This window comes from Leptodactylus fuscus, chromosome 6 (genome assembly GCF_031893055.1).
Source record: "Leptodactylus fuscus isolate aLepFus1 chromosome 6, aLepFus1.hap2, whole genome shotgun sequence".
Taxonomy (NCBI): Eukaryota; Metazoa; Chordata; class Amphibia; order Anura; family Leptodactylidae; genus Leptodactylus; species Leptodactylus fuscus.
This window is the reverse complement of record NC_134270.1, coordinates 182342853-182366655: the sequence shown is the minus strand read 5'-3', so window position 1 is coordinate 182366655 and position 23803 is coordinate 182342853.

The window sequence follows — 23803 nt, the reverse complement described above, 5'->3', positions numbered from 1 at the left end:
CATGACCTGGTTGCAAAGTGCTGGTTGCTGGGACTTGTGGTGCCTTGCTGAGAACTGCTGCAGGTTTTTGCTGTTGCTGAACACTGGTCGCTTTCCCGTACAAATTCCCTTCCTTAAAAGGGAAACTTGCTGGCTGCAGAACTGGTTTTACATGGGACTGCTGGCTGCCACCTTGAGAGGGTTCAGACCCAGCTTTGGCACAAGGTGATGGTGACTTCTGGTATTCCTGGAACCGCTGCTGGTTTCTGTATGATTCTCCCACCGGTCCCATTTGCTCCAGTACAGTCTCGGTCTCCCGTACGTTCTCGGCGAGCTCTTTCGCCAGTGCGCTCAGCTTCCTGTCCAGTAACACCAGTTTCTCAGGGCAGGCAGACTTTTTTAGATTATACGCACATTCAATCTGTCTCTGCAGATACATTTTACTGGCCTTCAATGTCTCCAGTCGCTTGACCAGTGCTGGTATCTCATCTGCCAGGCGCAGTTCTGGTGCTCGCTCAGTAGCTGTGACAGTCTGTGCATTGTTGGAGAGCTTTGCAGGTTGGTTACCCCCAGTATGGCTTCTGGTTGGTGTAGCCTGTGATTTCTGACATGCTACGGCTGTTGTCACTGCCATGGGCCCACAATGTCCAGACTGGGGACTATGTCCCAGTTTATTTCCAGTGACTGTACTGCTGGTACCTTGAAGCTTCCCCGCTGGTCTCCCTTTGATCTCCTCCACTGCCTTCACTACATTTTTGTAGATACCGCTTCCAGATCTTGTCCGCTCAGACCGTACCAATACAGACTGCTGCATGTTCTCCTGCATGGTCTGCTTCTCCAGGGATGTTCTCCTCTGTCTGCAGGAGGGTGGGGTGGACTGGACACCTGCAACCTGCAATGGAGTCTGCACAGGCTGCAAAGTTTGCTCCTTACATTCAACCATTTTGCTTGGTTGTTGCACCGTACTACTGCTTGCTTCTGTTACTTCTTCCTTTACAACTTTCTTCCCATCTTGGCTTGCTGCACTAGGACTGCTGACACACTGGACACGATTCCCATTACCGGAGACTTTAGGATTTCCATCCATTTTTTTAGTTGTCTGGGAATTGCTTCCCAGAGAAGGCCTTGGAGCCTGGGCCTTGGCAGGGGAACTTCCCCACCCAGGGTGGCCCCGCCCTGGGCTATCTCCAGACATCAGGAGCCTCAGGAGAGCTACAAAAACACGTCCTCACAGCTAGGAGGTAGTATTATAGTAGTTATATTCTTGTACATAGGAGGTAGTATTATAGTAGTTATATTCTTGTACATAGGAGGTAGTATTATAGTAGTTATATTCTTGTACATAGGAGGTAGTATTATAGTAGTTATAGTCTTGTACATAGGAGTAGTATTATAGTAGTTATATTCTTGTACATAGGAGTATTATAGTAGTTATATTCTTGTATATAGGAGCAGTATCATAGTAGTTATATTCTTGTACATAGGAGTATTATAGTAGTTATATTCTTGTACATAGGAGCAGTATCATAGTAGTTATATTCTTGTACATAGGAGTATTATAGTAGTTATATTCTTGTACATAGGAGCAGTATTATAGTAGTTATATTCTTGTACATAGGAGTAGTATTATAGTAGTTATATTCTTGTGCATAGGAGTAGTATTATAGTAGTTATATTCTTGTACATAGGAGTAGTATTATAGTAGTTATATTCTTGTACATAGGAGTAGTATTATAGTAGTTATATTCTTGTACATAGGAGCAGTATTATAGTAGTTATATTCTTGTGCATAGGAGTAGTATTATAGTAGTTATATTCTTGTACATAGGAGTAGTATTATAGTAGTTATATTCTTGTACATAGGAGCAGTATTATAGTAGTTATATTCTTGTACATAGGAGGTAGTATTATAGTAGTTATATTCTTGTACATAGGAGCAGTATTATAGTAGTTATATTCTTGTACATAGGAGTAGTATTATAATAGTTATATTCTTGTACATAGGGGCAGTATTATAGTAGTTATATTCTTGTACATAGGAGTAGTATTATAGTAGTTATATTCTTGTACATAGGAGTAGTATTATAGTAGTTATATTCTTGTACATAGGAGTAGTATTATAGTAGTTATATTCTTGTACATAGGATGTAGTATTATAGTAGTTATATTCCTGTACATAGGAGGTAGTATTATAGTAGTTATATTCTTGTACATAGGAGGTAGTATTATAGTAGTTATATTCTTGTACATAGGAGCAGCATTATAGTAGTTATATTCTTGTACATAGGAGTAGTATTATAGTAGTTATATTCTTGTACATAGAAGCAGTATTATAGTAGTTATATTCTTGTACATAGGAGTAGTATTATAGTAGTTATATTCTTGTACATAGGAGGCAGTATTATAGTAGTTATATTCTTGTACATAGGAGGTAGTATTATAGTAGTTATATTCTTGTACATAGGAGGTAGTATTATAGTAGTTATATTCTTGTACATAGGAGGCAGTATTATAGTAGTTATATTCTTGTACATAGGAGGTAGTATTATAGTAGTTATATTCTTGTACATAGGAGGTAGTATTATAGTAGTTATATTCTTGTACATAGGAGTAGTATTATAGTAGTTATATTCTTGTACATAGGAGGCAGTATTATAGTAGTTATATTCTTGTACATAGGAGGTAGTATTATAGTAGTTATATTCTTGTACATAGGAGGTAGTATTATAGTAGTTATATTCTTGTACATAGGAGTAGTATTATAGTAGTTATATTCTTGTACATAGGAGGTAGTATTATAGTAGTTATATTCTTGTACATAGGAGCAGTATTATAGTAGTTATATTCTTGTACATAGGAGCAGTATTATAGTAGTTATATTCTTGTACATAGGAGGTAGTATTATAGTAGTTATATTCTTGTACATAGGAGGTAGTATTATAGTAGTTATATTCTTATACATAGGAGTAGTATTATAGTAGTTATATTCTTGTACATAGGAGCAGTATTATAGTAGTTATATTCTTGTACATAGGAGGTAGTATTATAGTAGTTATATTCTTGTACATAGGAGTAGTATTATAGTAGTTATATTCTTGTACATAGGGGGTAGTATTATAGTAGTTATATTCTTGAACATAGGAGTAGTATTATAGTAGTTATATTCTTGTACATAGGCGTATTATAGTAGTTATATTCTTGTACATAGGAGGTAGTATTATAGTAGTTATATTCTTGTACATAGGAGCAGTATTATAGTAGTTATATTCTTGTACATAGGAGTAGTATTATAATAGTTATATTCTTGTACATAGGAGGCAGTATTATAGTAGTTATATTCTTGTACATAGGAGCAGTATTATAGTAGTTATATTCTTGTACATAGGAGCAGTTTTATAGTAGTTATATTCTTGTACATAGGAGGTAGTATTATAGTAGTTATATTCTTGTACATAGGGGGCAGTATTATAGTAGTTATATTCTTGTACATAGGAGGTAGTATTATAGTAGTTATATTCTTGTACATAGGGGGCAGTATTATAGTAGTTATATTCTTGTACATAGGAGGTAGTATTATAGTAGTTATATTCTTGTACATAGGAGGTAGTATTATAGTAGTTATATTCCTGTACATAGGAGTAGTATTATAGTAGTTATATTCTTTTACATAGGAGGTAATATTATAGCAGTTATATACCTGTACATAGGAGCAGTATTATAGTAGTTATATTCTTGTACATAGGAGGAGTAATATAGTAGTTATATTGTTGTACATAGGAGCAGTATTATAGTAGTTATATTCTTGTACATAGGAGGTAGTATTATAGTAGTTATATTCTTGTACATAGGAGTAGTATTATAGTAGTTATATTCTTGTACATAGGCGTAGTATTATAGTAGTTATATTCTTGTACATAGGAGGTAGTATTATAGTAGTTATATTCTTGTACATAGGAGCAGTATTATAGTAGTTATATTCTTGTACATAGGAGGTAGTATTATAGTAGTTATATTCTTGTATATAGGAGTAGTACTATAGTAGTTATATTCTTGTACATAGGAGGCAGTATTATAGTAGTTATATTCTTGTACATAGAGGGCAGTATTATAGTAGTTATATTCTTGTACATAGGGGGCAGTATTATAGTAGTTATATTCTTGTATATAGGAGTAGTATTATAGTAGTTATATTCTTCTACATAGGAGCAGTATTATAGTAGTTATATTCTTGTACATAGGAGGTATTATTATAGTAGTTATATTCTTGTACATAGGGGGCAGTATTATAGTAGTTATATTCTTGTACATAGGAGGTAGTATTATAGTAGTTATATTCTTGTACATAGGAGCAGTATTATAGTAGTTATATTCTTGTACATAGGAGTAGTATTATAGTAGTTATATTCCTGTACATAGGAGTAGTATTATAGTAGTTATATTCTTGTACATAGGAGCAGTATTATAGTAGTTATATTCTTGTACATAGGAGCAGTATTATAGTAGTTATATTCTTGTACATAGGAGTAGTATTATAGTAGTTATATTCTTGTACATAGGAGCAGTATTATAGCAGTTATATTCTTGTACATAGGAGGTAGTATTATAGTAGTTATATTCTTGTACATAGGAGGCAGTATTATAGTAGTTATATTCTTGTACATAGGAGCAGTATTATAGTAGTTATATTCTTGCACATAGGAGCAATATTATAGTAGTTATATTCTTGTACATAGGAGGTAGTATTATAGTAGTTATATTCTTTTACATAGGAGCAGTATTATAGTAGTTATATTCTTGTACATAGGAGGTAGTATTATAGTAGTTATATTCTTGTACATAGCAGCAATATTATAGTAGTTATATTCTTGTACATAGGAGCAGTATTATAGTAGTTATATTCTTGTACATAGGAGGTAGTATTATAGTAGTTATATTCTTGTACATAGGAGGTAGTATTATAGTAGTTATATTCCTGTACATAGGAGTAGTATTATAGTAGTTATATTCTTGTACATAGGAGCAGTATTATAGTAGTTATATTCTTGTACATAGCAGCAATATTATAGTAGTTATATTCTTGTACATAGGAGGTAGTATTATAGTAGTTATATTCTTGTACATAGGCGTAGTATTATAGTAGTTATATTCTTATACATAGGAGTAGTATTATAGTAGTTATATTCTTGTACATAGTAGCAGTATTATAGTAGTTATATTCTTGTACATAGGAGTAGTATTATAATAGTTATATTCTTGTACATAGGAGCAGTATTATAGTAGTTATATTCTTGTACATAGGAGGTAGTATTATAGTAGTTATATTCTTGTACATAGGAGGTAGTATTATAGTAGTTATATTCTTGTACATAGGAGTAGTATTATAGTAGTTATATTCTTGTACATAGGAGCAGTATTATAGTAGTTATATTCTTGTACATAGGAGCACTATTATAGTAGTTATATTCTTGTACATAGGAGCAGTATTATAGTAGTTATATTCTTGTACATAGGAGTAGTTTTATAGTAGTTATATTCCTGTACATAGGAGGTAGTATTAGGGTGCATTCACACTGAGTAAACGCTAGCTTATTCTGTAGAGTAAAATTACACTTGTAAATTTTGCTATCCCATTGACTTCAATGACATTTTACAGGCATATTTTTACAGGCGTATTTTTTACAGGCGTATTTTTTACAGGCGTATTTTTACACTTGTAAAAAAATATCATTGAAGTCAATGGGATAGCAAAATTTACAAGTGTAATTTTACTCTACAAAATAAGCTAGTGTTTACTCAGTGTGAATGCACCCTTATAGTAGTTATATTCTTGTACATAGGAGTAGTATTATAGTAGTTATATTCTTGTACATAGGAGCAGAACTATAGTAGTTATATTCTTGTACATAGGAGGTAGTATTATAGTAGTTATATTCTTATACATAGGAGTAGTATTATAGTAGTTATATTCTTGTACATAGGAGCAGTATTATAGTAGTTACATTCTTGTACATAGGAGAAGTATTATAGTAGTTATATTCTTGTACATAGGAGCAGTATTATAGTAGTTATATTCTTGTACATAGGAGCAGTATTATAGTAGTTATATTCTTGTACATAGGAGCAGTATTATAGTAGTTATATTCTTGTACATAGGAGTAGTATTATAGTAGTTATATTCTTGTACATAGGAGCAGAACTATAGTAGTTATATTCTTGTACATAGGAGGTAGTATTATAGTAGTTATATTCTTATACATAGGAGTAGTATTATAGTAGTTATATTCTTGTACATAGGAGCAGTATTATAGTAGTTACATTCTTGTACATAGGAGAAGTATTATAGTAGTTATATTCTTGTACATAGGAGCAGTATTATAGTAGTTATATTCTTGTACATAGGAGCAGTATTATAGTAGTTATATTCTTGTACATAGGAGCAGTATTATAGTAGTTATATTCTTGTACATAGGAGTAGTATTATAGTAGTTATATTCCTGTACATAGGAGGTAGTATTATAGTAGTTATATTCTTGTACATAGGAGGTAGTATTATAGTAGTTATATTCCTGTACATAGGAGTAGTATTATAGTAGTTATATTCTTGTACATAGGAGCAGTATTATAGTAGTTATATTCTTGTACATAGGAGGTAGTATTATAGTAGTTATATTCTTGTACATAGGAGTAGTATTATAGTAGTTATATTCTTGTACATAGGAGTAGTATTATAGTAGTTATATTCTTGAACATAGGAGCAGTATTATAGTAGTTATATTCCTGTACATAGGGGGCAGTATTACAGTAGTTATATTCTTGTACATAGGAGCAGTATTATAGTAGTTATATTCTTGTACATAGGAGCAGTATTATAGTAGTTACATTCTTGTACATAGGAGCAGTATTATAGTAGTTATATTCTTGTACATAGGAGTAGTATTATAGTAGTTATATTCTTGTACATAGGAGTAGCATTATAGTAGTTATATTCTTGTACATAGGAGTAGTATTATAGTAGTTATATTCTTGTACATAGGAGCAGTATTTTAGCAGTTATATTCTTGTACATAGGAGGTAGTATTATAGTAGTCATATTCTTGTACATAGGAGCAGTATTGTAGTCATTATATTCTTGTACTTAGGAGCAGTATTATAGTAGTTATATTCTTGTACATAGTAGTAGTATTATAGTAGTTATATTCCTGTACATAGGAGGTAGTATTATAGTAGTTATATTCTTGTACATAGGAGGTAGTATTATAGTAGTTATATTCTTGTACATAGGAGCAGCATTATAGTAGTTATATTCTTGTACATAGGAGTAGTATTATAGTAGTTATATTCTTGTACATAGAAGCAGTATTATAGTAGTTATATTCTTGTACATAGGAGTAGTATTATAGTAGTTATATTCTTGTACATAGGAGGCAGTATTATAGTAGTTATATTCTTGTACATAGGAGGTAGTATTATAGTAGTTATATTCTTGTACATAGGAGGTAGTATTATAGTAGTTATATTCTTGTACATAGGAGCAGTATTATAGCAGTTATATTCTTGTACATAGGAGGTAGTATTATAGTAGTTATATTCTTGTACATAGGAGTAGTATTATAGTAGTTATATTCTTGTACATAGGAGGTAGTATTATAGTAGTTATATTCTTGTACATAGGAGGTAGTATTATAGTAGTTATATTCTTGTACATAGGAGGTAGTATTATAGTAGTTATATTCTTGTACATAGGAGGTAGTATTATAGTAGTTATATTCTTGTACATAGGAGCAGTATTATAGCAGTTATATTCTTGTACATAGGAGGTAGTATTATAGTAGTTATATTCTTGTACATAGGAGTAGTATTATAGTAGTTATATTCTTGTACATAGGAGTAGTATTATAGTAGTTATATTCTTGTACATAGGAGTAGTATTATAGTAGTTATATTCTTGTACATAGGAGTAGTATTATAGTAGTTATATTCTTGAACATAGGAGCAGTATTATAGCAGTTATATTCTTGTACATAGGAGGTAGTATTATAGTAGTTATATTCTTGTACATAGGAGCAGTATTATAGTAGTTATATTCTTGTACATAGGAGCAGTATTATAGTAGTTACATTCTTGTACATAGGAGCAGTATTATAGTAGTTATATTCTTGTGCATAGGAGTAGTATTATAGTAGTTATATTCTTGTACATAGGAGTAGTATTATAGTAGTTATATTCTTGTACATAGGGGCAGTATTATAGTAGTTATATTCTTGTACATAGGAGTAGTATTATAGTAGTTATATTCTTGTACATAGGAGGTAGTATTATCGTAGTTATATTCTTGTACATAGGGGTAGTATTATAGTAGTTATATTCTTGTACATAGGAGGTAGTATTATAGTAGTTATACTCTTGTACATAGGAGGTAGTATTATAGTAGTTATATTCTTGTACATAGGAGGTAGTATTATAGTAGTTATAGTCTTGTACATAGGAGTAGTATTATAGTAGTTATATTCTTGTACATAGGAGTATTATAGTAGTTATATTCTTGTACATAGGAGCAGTATTATAGTAGTTATATTCTTGTACATAGGAGTAGTATTATAGTAGTTATATTCTTGTGCATAGGAGTAGTATTATAGTAGTTATATTCTTGTACATAGGAGTAGTATTATAGTAGTTATATTCTTGTACATAGGAGTAGTATTATAGTAGTTATATTCTTGTACATAGGAGCAGTATTATAGTAGTTATATTCTTGTGCATAGGAGTAGTATTATAGTAGTTATATTCTTGTACATAGGAGTAGTATTATAGTAGTTATATTCTTGTACATAGGGGCAGTATTATAGTAGTTATATTCTTGTACATAGGAGTAGTATTATAGTAGTTATATTCTTGTACATAGGAGTAGTATTATAGTAGTTATATTCTTGTACATAGGAGTAGTATTATAGTAGTTATATTCTTGTACATAGGGGGCAGTATTATAGTAGTTATATTCTTGTACATAGGAGGTAGTATTATAGTAGTTATATTCTTGTACATAGGAGGTAGTATTATAGTAGTTATATTCCTGTACATAGGGGGCAGTATTATAGTAGTTATATTCTTGTACATAGGAGCAGTATTATAGTAGTTATATTCTTGTACATAGGAGCAGTATTATAGTAGTTACATTCTTGTACATAGGAGCAGTATTATAGTAGTTATATTCTTGTACATAGGAGTAGTATTATAGTAGTTATATTCTTGTACATAGGAGTAGCATTATAGTAGTTATATTCTTGTGCATAGGAGTAGTATTATAGTAGTTATATTCTTGTACATAGGAGTAGTATTATAGTAGTTATATTCTTGTACATAGCAGTAGCATTATAGTAGTTATATTCTTGTACATAGGAGCAGTATTATAGTAGTTATATTCTTGTACATAGTAGTAGTATTATAGTAGTTATATTCTTGTACATAGGATGTAGTATTATAGTAGTTATATTCCTGTACATAGGAGGTAGTATTATAGTAGTTATATTCTTGTACATAGGAGGTAGTATTATAGTAGTTATATTCTTGTACATAGGAGCAGCATTATAGTAGTTATATTCTTGTACATAGGAGTAGTATTATAGTAGTTATATTCTTGTACATAGAAGCAGTATTATAGTAGTTATATTCTTGTACATAGGAGTAGTATTATAGTAGTTATATTCTTGTACATCGGAGGCAGTATTATAGTAGTTATATTCTTGTACATAGGAGGTAGTATTATAGTAGTTATATTCTTGTACATAGGAGGTAGTATTATAGTAGTTATATTCTTGTACATAGGAGCAGTATTATAGTAGTTATATTCTTGTACATAGGAGCAGTATTATAGTAGTTATATTCTTGTACATAGGAGGTAGTATTATAGTAGTTATATTCTTGTACATAGGAGGTAGTATTATAGTAGTTATATTCTTGTACATAGGAGGTAGTATTATAGTAGTTATAGTCTTGTACATAGGAGTAGTATTATAGTAGTTATATTCTTGTACATAGGAGTATTATAGTAGTTATATTCTTGTACATAGGAGCAGTATTATAGTAGTTATATTCTTGTACATAGGAGTATTATAGTAGTTATATTCTTGTACATAGGAGCAGTATTATAGTAGTTATATTCTTGTACATAGGAGTAGTATTATAGTAGTTATATTCTTGTGCATAGGAGTAGTATTATAGTAGTTATATTCTTGTACATAGGAGTAGTATTATAGTAGTTATATTCTTGTACATAGGAGTAGTATTATAGTAGTTATATTCTTGTACATAGGAGCAGTATTATAGTAGTTATATTCTTGTGCATAGGAGTAGTATTATAGTAGTTATATTCTTGTACATAGGAGTAGTATTATAGTAGTTATATTCTTGTACATAGGGGCAGTATTATAGTAGTTATATTCTTGTACATAGGAGTAGTATTATAGTAGTTATATTCTTGTACATAGGAGTAGTATTATAGTAGTTATATTCTTGTACATAGGAGTAGTATTATAGTAGTTATATTCTTGTACATAGGGGGCAGTATTATAGTAGTTATATTCTTGTACATAGGAGGTAGTATTATAGTAGTTATATTCTTGTACATAGGAGGTAGTATTATAGTAGTTATATTCCTGTACATAGGGGGCAGTATTATAGTAGTTATATTCTTGTACATAGGAGCAGTATTATAGTAGTTATATTCTTGTACATAGGAGCAGTATTATAGTAGTTATATTCTTGTACATAGGAGTAGTATTATAGTAGTTATATTCTTGTACATAGGAGTAGCATTATAGTAGTTATATTCTTGTACATAGGAGTAGTATTATAGTAGTTATATTCTTGTACATAGGAGCAGTATTATAGCAGTTATATTCTTGTAAATAGGAGGTAGTATTATAGTAGTTATATTCTTGTACATAGGAGCAGTATTGTAGTCATTATATTCTTGTACTTAGGAGCAGTATTATAGTAGTTATATTCTTGTACATAGTAGTAGTATTATAGTAGTTATATTCTTGTACATAGGAGGTAGTATTATAGTAGTTATATTCTTGTACATAGGAGCAGTATTATAGTAGTTATATTCTTGTACATAGGAGTAGTATTATAGTAGTTATATTCCTGTACATAGGAGGTAGTATTATAGTAGTTATATTCTTGTACATAGGAGGTAGTATTATAGTAGTTATATTCTTGTACATAGGAGCAGCATTATAGTAGTTATATTCTTGTACATAGGAGTAGTATTATAGTAGTTATATTCTTGTACATAGAAGCAGTATTATAGTAGTTATATTCTTGTACATAGGAGTAGTATTATAGTAGTTATATTCTTGTACATAGGAGGCAGTATTATAGTAGTTATATTCTTGTACATAGGAGGTAGTATTATAGTAGTTATATTCTTGTACATAGGAGGTAGTATTATAGTAGTTATATTCTTGTACATAGGAGGCAGTATTATAGTAGTTATATTCTTGTACATAGGAGGTAATTTTTATTAGTAAAAACAAAACAAAAATACATTACATTCCAGCAGAATTAATAACTAATAATAATAATAATAATAATAATAATAATAATAATAATAATAATAATATAACATAAATCAGACATGTCTGTCAGATAACAAAAATGAGAATCACTTTAACTTAAGAGTCCATTGCTGGCAGGATAAAGAGGGGGAAAAAAAAAATAAATCCATAAATAAATGAACAGACTTATTTGCAGTGTTATCAGAGTATTCAGCAATCGATATTTACATTTCTCCACAATTTTACATTATCAGACTTTTTTCTGACCTCCAGAGACTTTATCCACCTCAGTTCAGACATGATATATGTGACAGCGGTCATATGACGGAAGGGCTCTCTGTGTAGGGACACCTGGGTCCTTGTATGCCAGTGATAATATTTGATGACAGTAATAATAATATACAGGGTCTCCCGGTTAATGTCACCTATATTAGTTGGGATGCCATATATGATTTCGGGGTATTTGAGTGATTGTAATCGGGGAATTTTCAGCCTCCGGGATATTTCCTGCCAGATCTTTCGCCCTCCCCCGCACTCTGATATAAAATGTGCCATGGTCTCCTCCTGCTGACAACCTAATGGACATGCCCGATCTGTCACACTGAGATGTTTTAAGTTGCCTCTTACAAAAAGTTTCCCATGCAGAGATAGCCAGGCAATGTCAAAGAACTTTGCAGGGAGCCTCCGACCAGTGAGGAGCCTCAGACTATCCTGCAGGGTTATAGATGTACAGTCCCTCAATGCCGGCTGGAGACAATAGAAGGTCTTACATACCCTGGTGTATAGATCTCTCCTGGTCTTACTCACCAGATAGGTCTTTTCAATACCCCATTTTTTCAGGCACCTTATGCCATAGTCCAGATACTGGGGGAGGTAGTCACGAGTCGATCGACCCCTCTTAAGGCTGCCGCCTCGCACCCAGGATTCTGCAAAAGGCAATATCCAGTCCCTGATACTATTTACCCACAGGGAGCTGTTATCTGAGTCCAGGCAACCAAAATTTACTTTTAGAAACATGGAGTCAAAAAACACCCTTGGATTTAACATATCCAGCCCACCCTCTCTCCTCTGTAGGTAGGTTATCCCTCTTTTTACTGGGTTCAACCTGTTCCCCCACAAAAGTTGGAAGAACAGGCTAAAGAGCCTAGCGGAGAAAGATTCTGGCAAAGGAAAGACAACAGAGACGTACAAGAAGACAGGGACCAGGTAAGTCTTCAACATTTTAACCCTCTCTCTATAGGTCAGCCTCCAGTTCTTCCATCGCTGAACCTTTGCATTTCCGGATTCCAACTTTTCTTCCCAATTTAGTCTGCAATTATCATCCCTCCCGAATTTCACCCCAAGGATCTTAATATAGGAGGAGGCCTGGGCAAACTGCGGCAGATCAAATGTAGGACCAGTATGACCCGTCCAGAGAGCTTGACTCTTCTCAAGGTTGACAAGAGACCCGGAGGCCTCTGAGTAACTTCTGATGGCTGCAGACAACATCTCCACCTCACGAGGCTCAGATATCACCACAGTCACATCATCCGCGTAGGCAACAACTCTCAGGGGCAAGCAGTGGGGGACCGGCGCCCCCTGAAAATCACACTCCTGCAGTGACCTGAGAAACGGGTCTATGGCAAACACATACAGTAATGGACTCAGTGGGCAACCTTGTCTCACCCCTGCCTCAACCCTGAAAGCATCACCCTGCCAACCATTAATCAGAGGAAAGCTCTCCGCCTCGCGGTACAAAGTTCTCAGCCAATCCACAAATTGTCCCGGAATACCGTACTTTGTCAAAGTCGCCCATAGATACTCATGGTCTACTCTGTCAAAGGCCTTAGCCTGGTCAAGACTCACAACATATCTCCCACACCTCAGAGCTTTACATCTCTCAAACATCTCCCTTATCGAGATAACTGCTCCAGAGATGTTCCGCCCTTTAACTGTGCCAAACTGAGAGCCTGCCAACAGTGCCGGGGACAAACAAACTAATCTAGAGAACAGAATTTTTGCAAGAATCTTCCTATCGACATTCAAGAGGGCAATCGGCCTCCAGTTCTTGATGTCACTAGGCTCTTTACCTTTAGACAGCAGGATCAGGGAGGACACTCTCATGGATGGAGGCATCAGGTGGTTTTCTAGACTAGTTTTGTATACATCCACGAGAATTGGTGCCAAGAGGTCTCGGAATTTCTTATAGAACTCAGCTGTAATCCCATCTGGACCTGGTGCCTTCTTCAGATGTAACTTATCTATGGCCTCTTTCACCTCCTCCACTGTTAACTCTGCTGTCAAAGGAGAAAAGTCCAAATCATTAGTATCAGGACCTGGAGTTGCCTCCAAGAATTGAGCCACCTTCTCTCTATCCAAAACCTTCTTCTGAAACAAGTCAGCATAGTAAGTTCTCACCACCCCCAGGATACCCTCCCGAGACTCCTGTAAAACACCCTGGGAGTCAGTGAAACCTGTGACCGATTTATTTGCCACCCGCTCCCTGCAATTCTCAAAAGGATCCGGAGCCCCTAAGGACCCATAATCCCGTTCAAGAACCAGGGATGTATACCTGCGGTACTGATACTGACTGATCTCAGATTTCAGCCGGTCAATCTTCTGTTGGTTATCCCCGCCCGCCGAATAGAGTGACTCTAATTCTTTCCGCAGCCTGAGATACTGGCTATACTTACTCTTCCCCTTCTTAACTGACAGTCTCCTTAAGAGGGATCTGATCTCCTCCTTGACATCCTCCCACCAGTCTGCCATGTTATCATAAAACACCACTCTCTCAAGCTGGTTCTGAAATAGAGAGTGGACACAACTCCGGACACAGTCATCGTCCAAGAGGCTGGAATTGAGCTTCCATAGGCCTCTCCCAATATCAGGGCGTTTTGTGGAGCCCAAGCAAAAATACAAAGCCAGATGGTCAGAATAAGGGACTGTCTTTTCACTTTTCTCACTAACATGCTCAGCGGGACTGACCAGAGCTAAGTCTATCCGACTGCATCTACCAGCGCAGGAGTAAGTGAATTTTGGTTTCCTACCACCCTCAGTAAACACATCAGACAGACCAGCCTGTGAAATAATTCTGCTTAAGACCTTGCAGTCCCTGGTGAGAGGCCTACCAGTAGGTCTGTCACTGGATGACATGGTGGCATTGAAGTCCCCTGCCATGACTACCGGAACAGATGTAAACAAGTACTGCTTGACTTCATCAAACAGACGTGCCCTTTCCATCACCGACTGCGGTGGACCATAGATATTAATGAGTCGGAGCCTTCTGCCTCGGATGGTAACTTCTAAAACCAGGCACCTCCCCATCAAAACCTCAGTTAGTCTGTGTATGGTGACATCAGGGGTGTTAAACAGTATAGAAACCCCGGCATAAGGTTCCACAGCCAGAGACCAGAAGGACGGGCCAGATTTCCATTCTCTCTCTGCTTCTCGTATTAGTCCTAAAGTATTTAAACGGGTTTCTTGTAAGAAATAGACATCGGCATCAAGATATCTCAGATGTTCATACACTGCGTGTCTTGTCCTCCTTGCTCGGATGCTATTCACATTACTAGAGATAACTTTAAGATAGAAACCTGCCATCAGAACAACTAGGAATATGAGAAACAGAGAGATGGGCCCCATTGTCATAGATCAGAGTCAGAGGTGTCCTGGTGACCAGCTGTTTCCATGTCCGATTCGGACTGCCCCTCATCTCGGTGGGGTCTCCTCTTAGTGGGAGGATCGCCCTCTGGCTCCTCCTCATACTCCGCCATCATCCGTGAGAGTTCTCTGTCTAGTTCTGCTTCTCCGTCTGACTCTGATAGGACACTAAATCTATTCCCCGTTGCAGTGACCTCGCCTGCACTACTTACTCTCATCTTTGTAGGCTTTTCTACTGTGGTCCACTCACCCTCAGGCTTACGGCTGGCTTTATCCTTCTTCCTCCTTTTATTATTGTTGGATGATCGGGCAGGAGAAGAGACGACCACTGAGGGTTGTACAACCTGCTCGACAACCTCCATGGTCGTCTCAATGGGACCTGACTCGGCCTGGTCTTGGGTGGTATCACCTGTATGTGGTTGAGGCTCCGCCTCCGTGACTACTGACCCTGACAATAGCGCCTCCTCCTCCTCCTGTATGTCATCAGCCGCTGCCAGCAAGTCCTCATCAGGGCTATCTTTACAGATGTTATGCCAGGCATCAGGACAATCTCTGTGGGGGTGACCGATCCTACCGCACAGGTTACACCTAATGCTTTGGCATGTGGCACTCACGTGGCCCATTTCATTACATAGGCTACACTTTACCATGGAGCATACACTGGCCACATGGCCGGCCTTCCCACACTTGAAGCACCGGCGAGGCTGACCCGCATAGAAGCAGATCCCTTTTTCTCGGCCTATAAAGAACGAATTGGGCAGATGCTGGGTTATGTTGTTCTGCTGACGCAACTTCACCAGGACCCTCCACCCACCGGTCCAGACCCCGTCTTCATCCCTGTTCTTAGTAAGATCGGACATGAGGTCACAATGCCTCCTGAGCCAGATGACAATGTCCTGAGGGGGAACGGCTTCATTCCAAAATACAATTGTGACAGAGGCTGTATCTGGCCTAGAGATGGGGATGAAACTGAACTTATCCCAACCTTCCGTATCTCTCAACCTGGTGAGATTGGCCCAGAACCGGTCCAGATCAGACATCAGCTTAAAACTAACATCATACCCCTGGCGGTCAGGAAGGTTTATGACGGCCAGGATATCAGTCGGCACAAAGCCCATCTGGGTACATAGGAGCTCTCGGACCACAAACCTCCTATCCGGCAGATCCTCCTTGGCACCTCCGTGCCTAAACCTGACTACATTCCTCCTCCTGAAAGCCTGGCCTGTATAATTGGAGTTTGATGCAAAAGATGGAGCACCGCGGCTCCAGGCATTCCCTGAGGAGGTACGGCCAGATCCGCCATCTTGGCATGTTTGTGGGCGCTGTGTGGGCTGCTGAGCACCTGTACCATGTGGTTCTGCTACTGTGCGAGTATCTAGAGGGGGAAAGTCCTGCACACTGGACTGTCCTGTGTCCGCCCCACCATCAACCTCTATGTCTGCAATATCACCAGACTCCAGAGACTGGACTGCAGAGGGGTCTGACGCCATAGATCGTGAAGGAACCCCCCCAGAAACACCTTCCCCTGCTGGGCCGTTATCACATACAGGAATATCCATAATATCAGGCACATTAGTCAGACAATCAGCGGCAGCAGAGTCCTGCATAGCAGAGTCCATATTAGTATTATAGTCAGCGGCAGCAGAGTCCTGCACAACAGAGTCCATATTAGTATTATAGTCAGCGGCAGCAGAGTCCTGCATAGCAGAGTCCATATTACCACTACAGTCAGCGGCAGCAGAGTCCTGCACAACAGAGTCCACAACCTGTAACCCCAAATATGTTACTCCCCCAGTACCTTCAGGTAAGAGTCCATAGTCCTGCTGCAATGACTTGTCTCCTGGGACTTGTGGTGTCTGCACAGCTGCTACTTCATTACCATTAGGCAGGGGTCCATGACCTGGTTGCAAAGTGCTGGTTGCTGGGACTTGTGGTGCCTTGCTGAGAACTGCTGCAGGTTTTTGCTGTTGCTGAACACTGGTCGCTTTCCCGTACAAATTCCCTTCCTTAAAAGGGAAACTTGCTGGCTGCAGAACTGGTTTTACATGGGACTGCTGGCTGCCACCTTGAGAGGGTTCAGACCCAGCTTTGGCACAAGGTGATGGTGACTTCTGGTATTCCTGGAACCGCTGCTGGTTTCTGTATGATTCTCCCACCGGTCCCATTTGCTCCAGTACAGTCTCGGTCTCCCGTACGTTCTCGGCGAGCTCTTTCGCCAGTGCGCTCAGCTTCCTGTCCAGTAACACCAGTTTCTCAGGGCAGGCAGACTTTTTTAGATTATACGCACATTCAATCTGTCTCTGCAGATACATTTTACTGGCCTTCAATGTCTCCAGTCGCTTGACCAGTGCTGGTATCTCATCTGCCAGGCGCAGTTCTGGTGCTCGCTCAGTAGCTGTGACAGTCTGTGCATTGTTGGAGAGCTTTGCAGGTTGGTTACCCCCAGTATGGCTTCTGGTTGGTGTAGCCTGTGATTTCTGACATGCTACGGCTGTTGTCACTGCCATGGGCCCACAATGTCCAGACTGGGGACTATGTCCCAGTTTATTTCCAGTGACTGTACTGCTGGTACCTTGAAGCTTCCCCGCTGGTCTCCCTTTGATCTCCTCCACTGCCTTCACTACATTTTTGTAGATACCGCTTCCAGATCTTGTCCGCTCAGACCGTACCAATACAGACTGCTGCATGTTCTCCTGCATGGTCTGCTTCTCCAGGGATGTTCTCCTCTGTCTGCAGGAGGGTGGGGTGGACTGGACACCTGCAACCTGCAATGGAGTCTGCACAGGCTGCAAAGTTTGCTCCTTACATTCAACCATTTTGCTTGGTTGTTGCACCGTACTACTGCTTGCTTCTGTTACTTCTTCCTTTACAACTTTCTTCCCATCTTGGCTTGCTGCACTAGGACTGCTGACACACTGGACACGATTCCCATTACCGGAGACTTTAGGATTTCCATCCATTTTTTTAGTTGTCTGGGAATTGCTTCCCAGAGAAGGCCTTGGAGCCTGGGCCTTGGCAGGGGAACTTCCCCACCCAGGGTGGCCCCGCCCTGGGCTATCTCCAGACATCAGGAGCCTCAGGAGAGCTACAAAAACACGTCCTCACAGCTAGGAGGTAGTATTATAGTAGTTATATTCTTGTACATAGGAGGTAGTATTATAGTAGTTATATTCTTGTACATAGGAGGTAGTATTATAGTAGTTATATTCTTGTACATAGGAGGTAGTATTATAGTAGTTATATTCTTGTACATAGGAGGTAGTATTATAGTAGTTATATTCTTGTACATAGGAGTATTATAGTAGTTATATTCTTGTACATAGGAGCAGTATTATAGTAGTTATATTCTTGTACATAGGAGTATTATAGTAGTTATATTCTTGTACATAGGAGCAGTATTATAGTAGTTATATTCTTGTACATAGGAGTAGTATTATAGTAGTTATATTCTTGTGCATAGGAGTAGTATTATAGTAGTTATATTCTTGTACATAGGAGTAGTATTATAGTAGTTATATTCTTGTACATAGGAGTAGTATTATAGTAGTTATATTCTTGTACATAGGAGCAGTATTATAGTAGTTATATTCTTGTGCATAGGAGTAGTATTATAGTAGTTATATTCTTGTACATAGGAGTAGTATTATAGTAGTTATATTCTTGTACATAGGAGCAGTATTATAGTAGTTATATTCTTGTACATAGGAGGTAGTATTATAGTAGTTATATTCTTGTACATAGGAGCAGTATTATAGTAGTTATATTCTTGTACATAGGAGTAGTATTATAATAGTTATATTCTTGTACATAGGGGCAGTATTATAGTAGTTATATTCTTGTACATAGGAGTAGTATTATAGTAGTTATATTCTTGTACATAGGAGTAGTATTATAGTAGTTATATTCTTGTACATAGGAGTAGTATTATAGTAGTTATATTCTTGTACATAGGATGTAGTATTATAGTAGTTATATTCCTGTACATAGGAGGTAGTATTATAGTAGTTATATTCTTGTACATAGGAGGTAGTATTATAGTAGTTATATTCTTGTACATAGGAGCAGCATTATAGTAGTTATATTCTTGTACATAGGAGTAGTATTATAGTAGTTATATTCTTGTACATAGAAGCAGTATTATAGTAGTTATATTCTTGTACATAGGAGTAGTATTATAGTAGTTATATTCTTGTACATAGGAGGCAGTATTATAGTAGTTATATTCTTGTACATAGGAGGTAGTATTATAGTAGTTATATTCTTGTACATAGGAGGTAGTATTATAGTAGTTATATTCTTGTACATAGGAGGCAGTATTATAGTAGTTATATTCTTGTACATAGGAGGTAGTATTATAGTAGTTATATTCTTGTACATAGGAGGTAGTATTATAGTAGTTATATTCTTGTACATAGGAGTAGTATTATAGTAGTTATATTCTTGTACATAGGAGGCAGTATTATAGTAGTTATATTCTTGTACATAGGAGGTAGTATTATAGTAGTTATATTCTTGTACATAGGAGGTAGTATTATAGTAGTTATATTCTTGTACATAGGAGTAGTATTATAGTAGTTATATTCTTGTACATAGGAGGTAGTATTATAGTAGTTATATTCTTGTACATAGGAGCAGTATTATAGTAGTTATATTCTTGTACATAGGAGCAGTATTATAGTAGTTATATTCTTGTACATAGGAGGTAGTATTATAGTAGTTATATTCTTGTACATAGGAGGTAGTATTATAGTAGTTATATTCTTGTACATAGGAGGTAGTATTATAGTAGTTATATTCTTGTACATAGGAGGTAGTATTATAGTAGTTATATTCTTGTACATAGGAGGTAGTATTATAGTAGTTATATTCTTGTACATAGGAGGTAGTATTATAGTAGTTATAGTCTTGTACATAGGAGTAGTATTATAGTAGTTATATTCTTGTACATAGGAGTATTATAGTAGTTATATTCTTGTACATAGGAGCAGTATTATAGTAGTTATATTCTTGTACATAGGAGTATTATAGTAGTTATATTCTTGTACATAGGAGCAGTATTATAGTAGTTATATTCTTGTACATAGGAGTAGTATTATAGTAGTTATATTCTTGTGCATAGGAGTAGTATTATAGTAGTTATATTCTTGTACATAGGAGTAGTATTATAGTAGTTATATTCTTGTACATAGGAGTAGTATTATAGTAGTTATATTCTTGTACATAGGAGCAGTATTATAGTAGTTATATTCTTGTGCATAGGAGTAGTATTATAGTAGTTATATTCTTGTACATAGGAGTAGTATTATAGTAGTTATATTCTTGTACATAGGGGCAGTATTATAGTAGTTATATTCTTGTACATAGGAGTAGTATTATAGTAGTTATATTCTTGTACATAGGAGTAGTATTATAGTAGTTATATTCTTGTACATAGGAGTAGTATTATAGTAGTTATATTCTTGTACATAGGATGTAGTATTATAGTAGTTATATTCCTGTACATAGGAGGTAGTATTATAGTAGTTATATTCTTGTACATAGGAGGTAGTATTATAGTAGTTATATTCTTGTACATAGGAGCAGCATTATAGTAGTTATATTCTTGTACATAGGAGTAGTATTATAGTAGTTATATTCTTGTACATAGAAGCAGTATTATAGTAGTTATATTCTTGTACATAGGAGTAGTATTATAGTAGTTATATTCTTGTACATAGGAGGCAGTATTATAGTAGTTATATTCTTGTACATAGGAGGTAGTATTATAGTAGTTATATTCTTGTACATAGGAGGTAGTATTATAGTAGTTATATTCTTGTACATAGGAGGCAGTATTATAGTAGTTATATTCTTGTACATAGGAGGTAGTATTATAGTAGTTATATTCTTGTACATAGGAGGTAGTATTATAGTAGTTATATTCTTGTACATAGGAGTAGTATTATAGTAGTTATATTCTTGTACATAGGAGGCAGTATTATAGTAGTTATATTCTTGTACATAGGAGGTAGTATTATAGTAGTTATATTCTTGTACATAGGAGGTAGTATTATAGTAGTTATATTCTTGTACATAGGAGTAGTATTATAGTAGTTATATTCTTGTACATAGGAGGTAGTATTATAGTAGTTATATTCTTGTACATAGGAGCAGTATTATAGTAGTTATATTCTTGTACATAGGAGCAGTATTATAGTAGTTATATTCTTGTACATAGGAGGTAGTATTATAGTAGTTATATTCTTGTACATAGGAGGTAGTATTATAGTAGTTATATTCTTGTACATAGGAGGTAGTATTATAGTAGTTATATTCTTGTACATAGGAGGTAGTATTATAGTAGTTATATTCTTGTACATAGGAGCAGTATTATAGCAGTTATATTCTTGTACATAGGAGGTAGTATTATAGTAGTTATATTCTTGTACATAGGAGTAGTATTATAGTAGTTATATTCTTGTACATAGGAGTAGTATTATAGTAGTTATATTCTTGTACATAGGAGTAGTATTATAGTAGTTATATTCTTGAACATAGGAGCAGTATTATAGCAGTTATATTCTTGTACATAGGAGGTAGTATTATAGTAGTTATATTCTTGTACATAGGAGCAGTATTATAGTAGTTATATTCTTGTACATAGGAGTATTATAGTAGTTATATTCTTGTACATAGGAGCAGTATTATAGTAGTTATATTCTTGTGCATAGGAGTAGTATTATAGTAGTTATATTCTTGTACATAGGAGTAGTATTATAGTAGTTATATTCTTGTACATAGGGGCAGTATTATAGTAGTTATATTCTTGTACATAGGAGTAGTATTATAGTAGTTATATTCTTGTACATAGGAGGTAGTATTATCGTAGTTATATTCTTGTACATAGGGGTAGTATTATAGTAGTTATATTCTTGTACATAGGAGGTAGTATTATAGTAGTTATACTCTTGTACATAGGAGGTAGTATTATAGTAGTTATATTCTTGTACATAGGAGTAGTATTATATTAGTTATATTCTTGTACATAGGAGGTAGTATTATAGTAGTTATATTCTTGTACATAGGAGTATTATAGTAGTTATATTCTTGTACATAGGAGCAGTATTATAGTAGTTATATTCTTGTGCATAGGAGTAGTATTATAGTAGTTATATTCTTGTACATAGGAGTAGTATTATAGTAGTTATATTCTTGTACATAGGAGTAGTATTATAGTAGTTATATTCTTGTACATAGGAGTAGTATTATAGTAGTTATATTCTTGTACATAGGAGTAGTATTATAGTAGTTATATTCTTGTACATAGGAGTAGTATTATAGTAGTTATATTCTTGTACATAGCAGCAAGAATAGGGCAATTGGCAGGAGCCTCATGGGTTTTTTTGCCTTCCCCTGGATCAGCACTGTAGGGGATTGTAGGGTTATAGGTTGGACTTGATGGACTAATGTCTTTATCCAACCTCATCTACTATGTAACTATGTAGCAGTATTATAGCAGTTATTTTCATGGACATTTATAGCAGAACTGTCTCTATCATCCTATGTCACCACAGTCAGTAGTTGAGTGATGGAGTGTGTCAGCCATGAGGGATATATCTTCTGGTCGCAGACTAGTCATTGTTAGGTTTCTGACAGTAAGATGTTGACAACAGAATTTCATCGGCTTTTACTCATCAATCTTTCTTTCTCAGTCTCCGAACTGTTAGGTGGAAACTTGTGACAATTGATAGATAAAACCACCGCTATAGCAGAGTGTCCTGATGTTGTTGCCGTCTCTAAAAGTCTTACTTCAGGAAACACAAAATCACCAAAAGTCTGACCCTGGGGACCAAACCTGAGCAGTGACCAGCACTGGAGTCTTCTCTGCTGAGATCTTCTGTAGCTCTTTCAGAATGTGGAGAAGTGAATGAGATTTGGAGGATCTGGTTCTACCGACACCGGCTCATCAATGCCATAGAGAACAGAACTGGTCCTAACCGTCCAAGAAACAGAATCATAAATCAATAAGAGTAATAAATCTAAAAATAATTTTATAATGTATTTTACATGAGAGAGAAAGCGCCTCGTCCTCCTCTTACCAGACTCCTCCCCCTTCTTCGTAAACTCTTAATGAAATCTCTGCTAAATCCGTCTTGGCTTCACTAGATGGACTGTCAGATCACTAAAGTATCAGATGATGAATTTGAAATTGGAGATTTTTAGGTTTCCTAAGAATTTGACAATTATGAAACTTTTGGATTCTTTGTATTTTCCTGGTATGTATAAAAGACGTGACTACTGATTTTTTTGTCCTGGATTTTTGGGTCGTTGATTAAATCTTAAAAAATTTCGATATGGAGAAGATTTCCATCTGAAGGGGTAAAACCCTCTCCAGAAGAGGAGGAGCCGGCACCCTAAGACGAAAGTGGGTCTCCGTGCCCAGAAGATACGGACAGGGAGATAGGCAAGTATCATGGGGTGTGGGTTAGTGTAGGTGACTTTCCTTTTCTACTCCATGTCATTGTGGACACGGGGTGTTTTTATTTTGTGATTTTTGTTTTTTTCTTAAACAAACTTTATTTCACTTTTCCAATACACTAACTTGTGATCTTCTGACCACTTTTATAATGTATGCGAGGTGTTCTAAC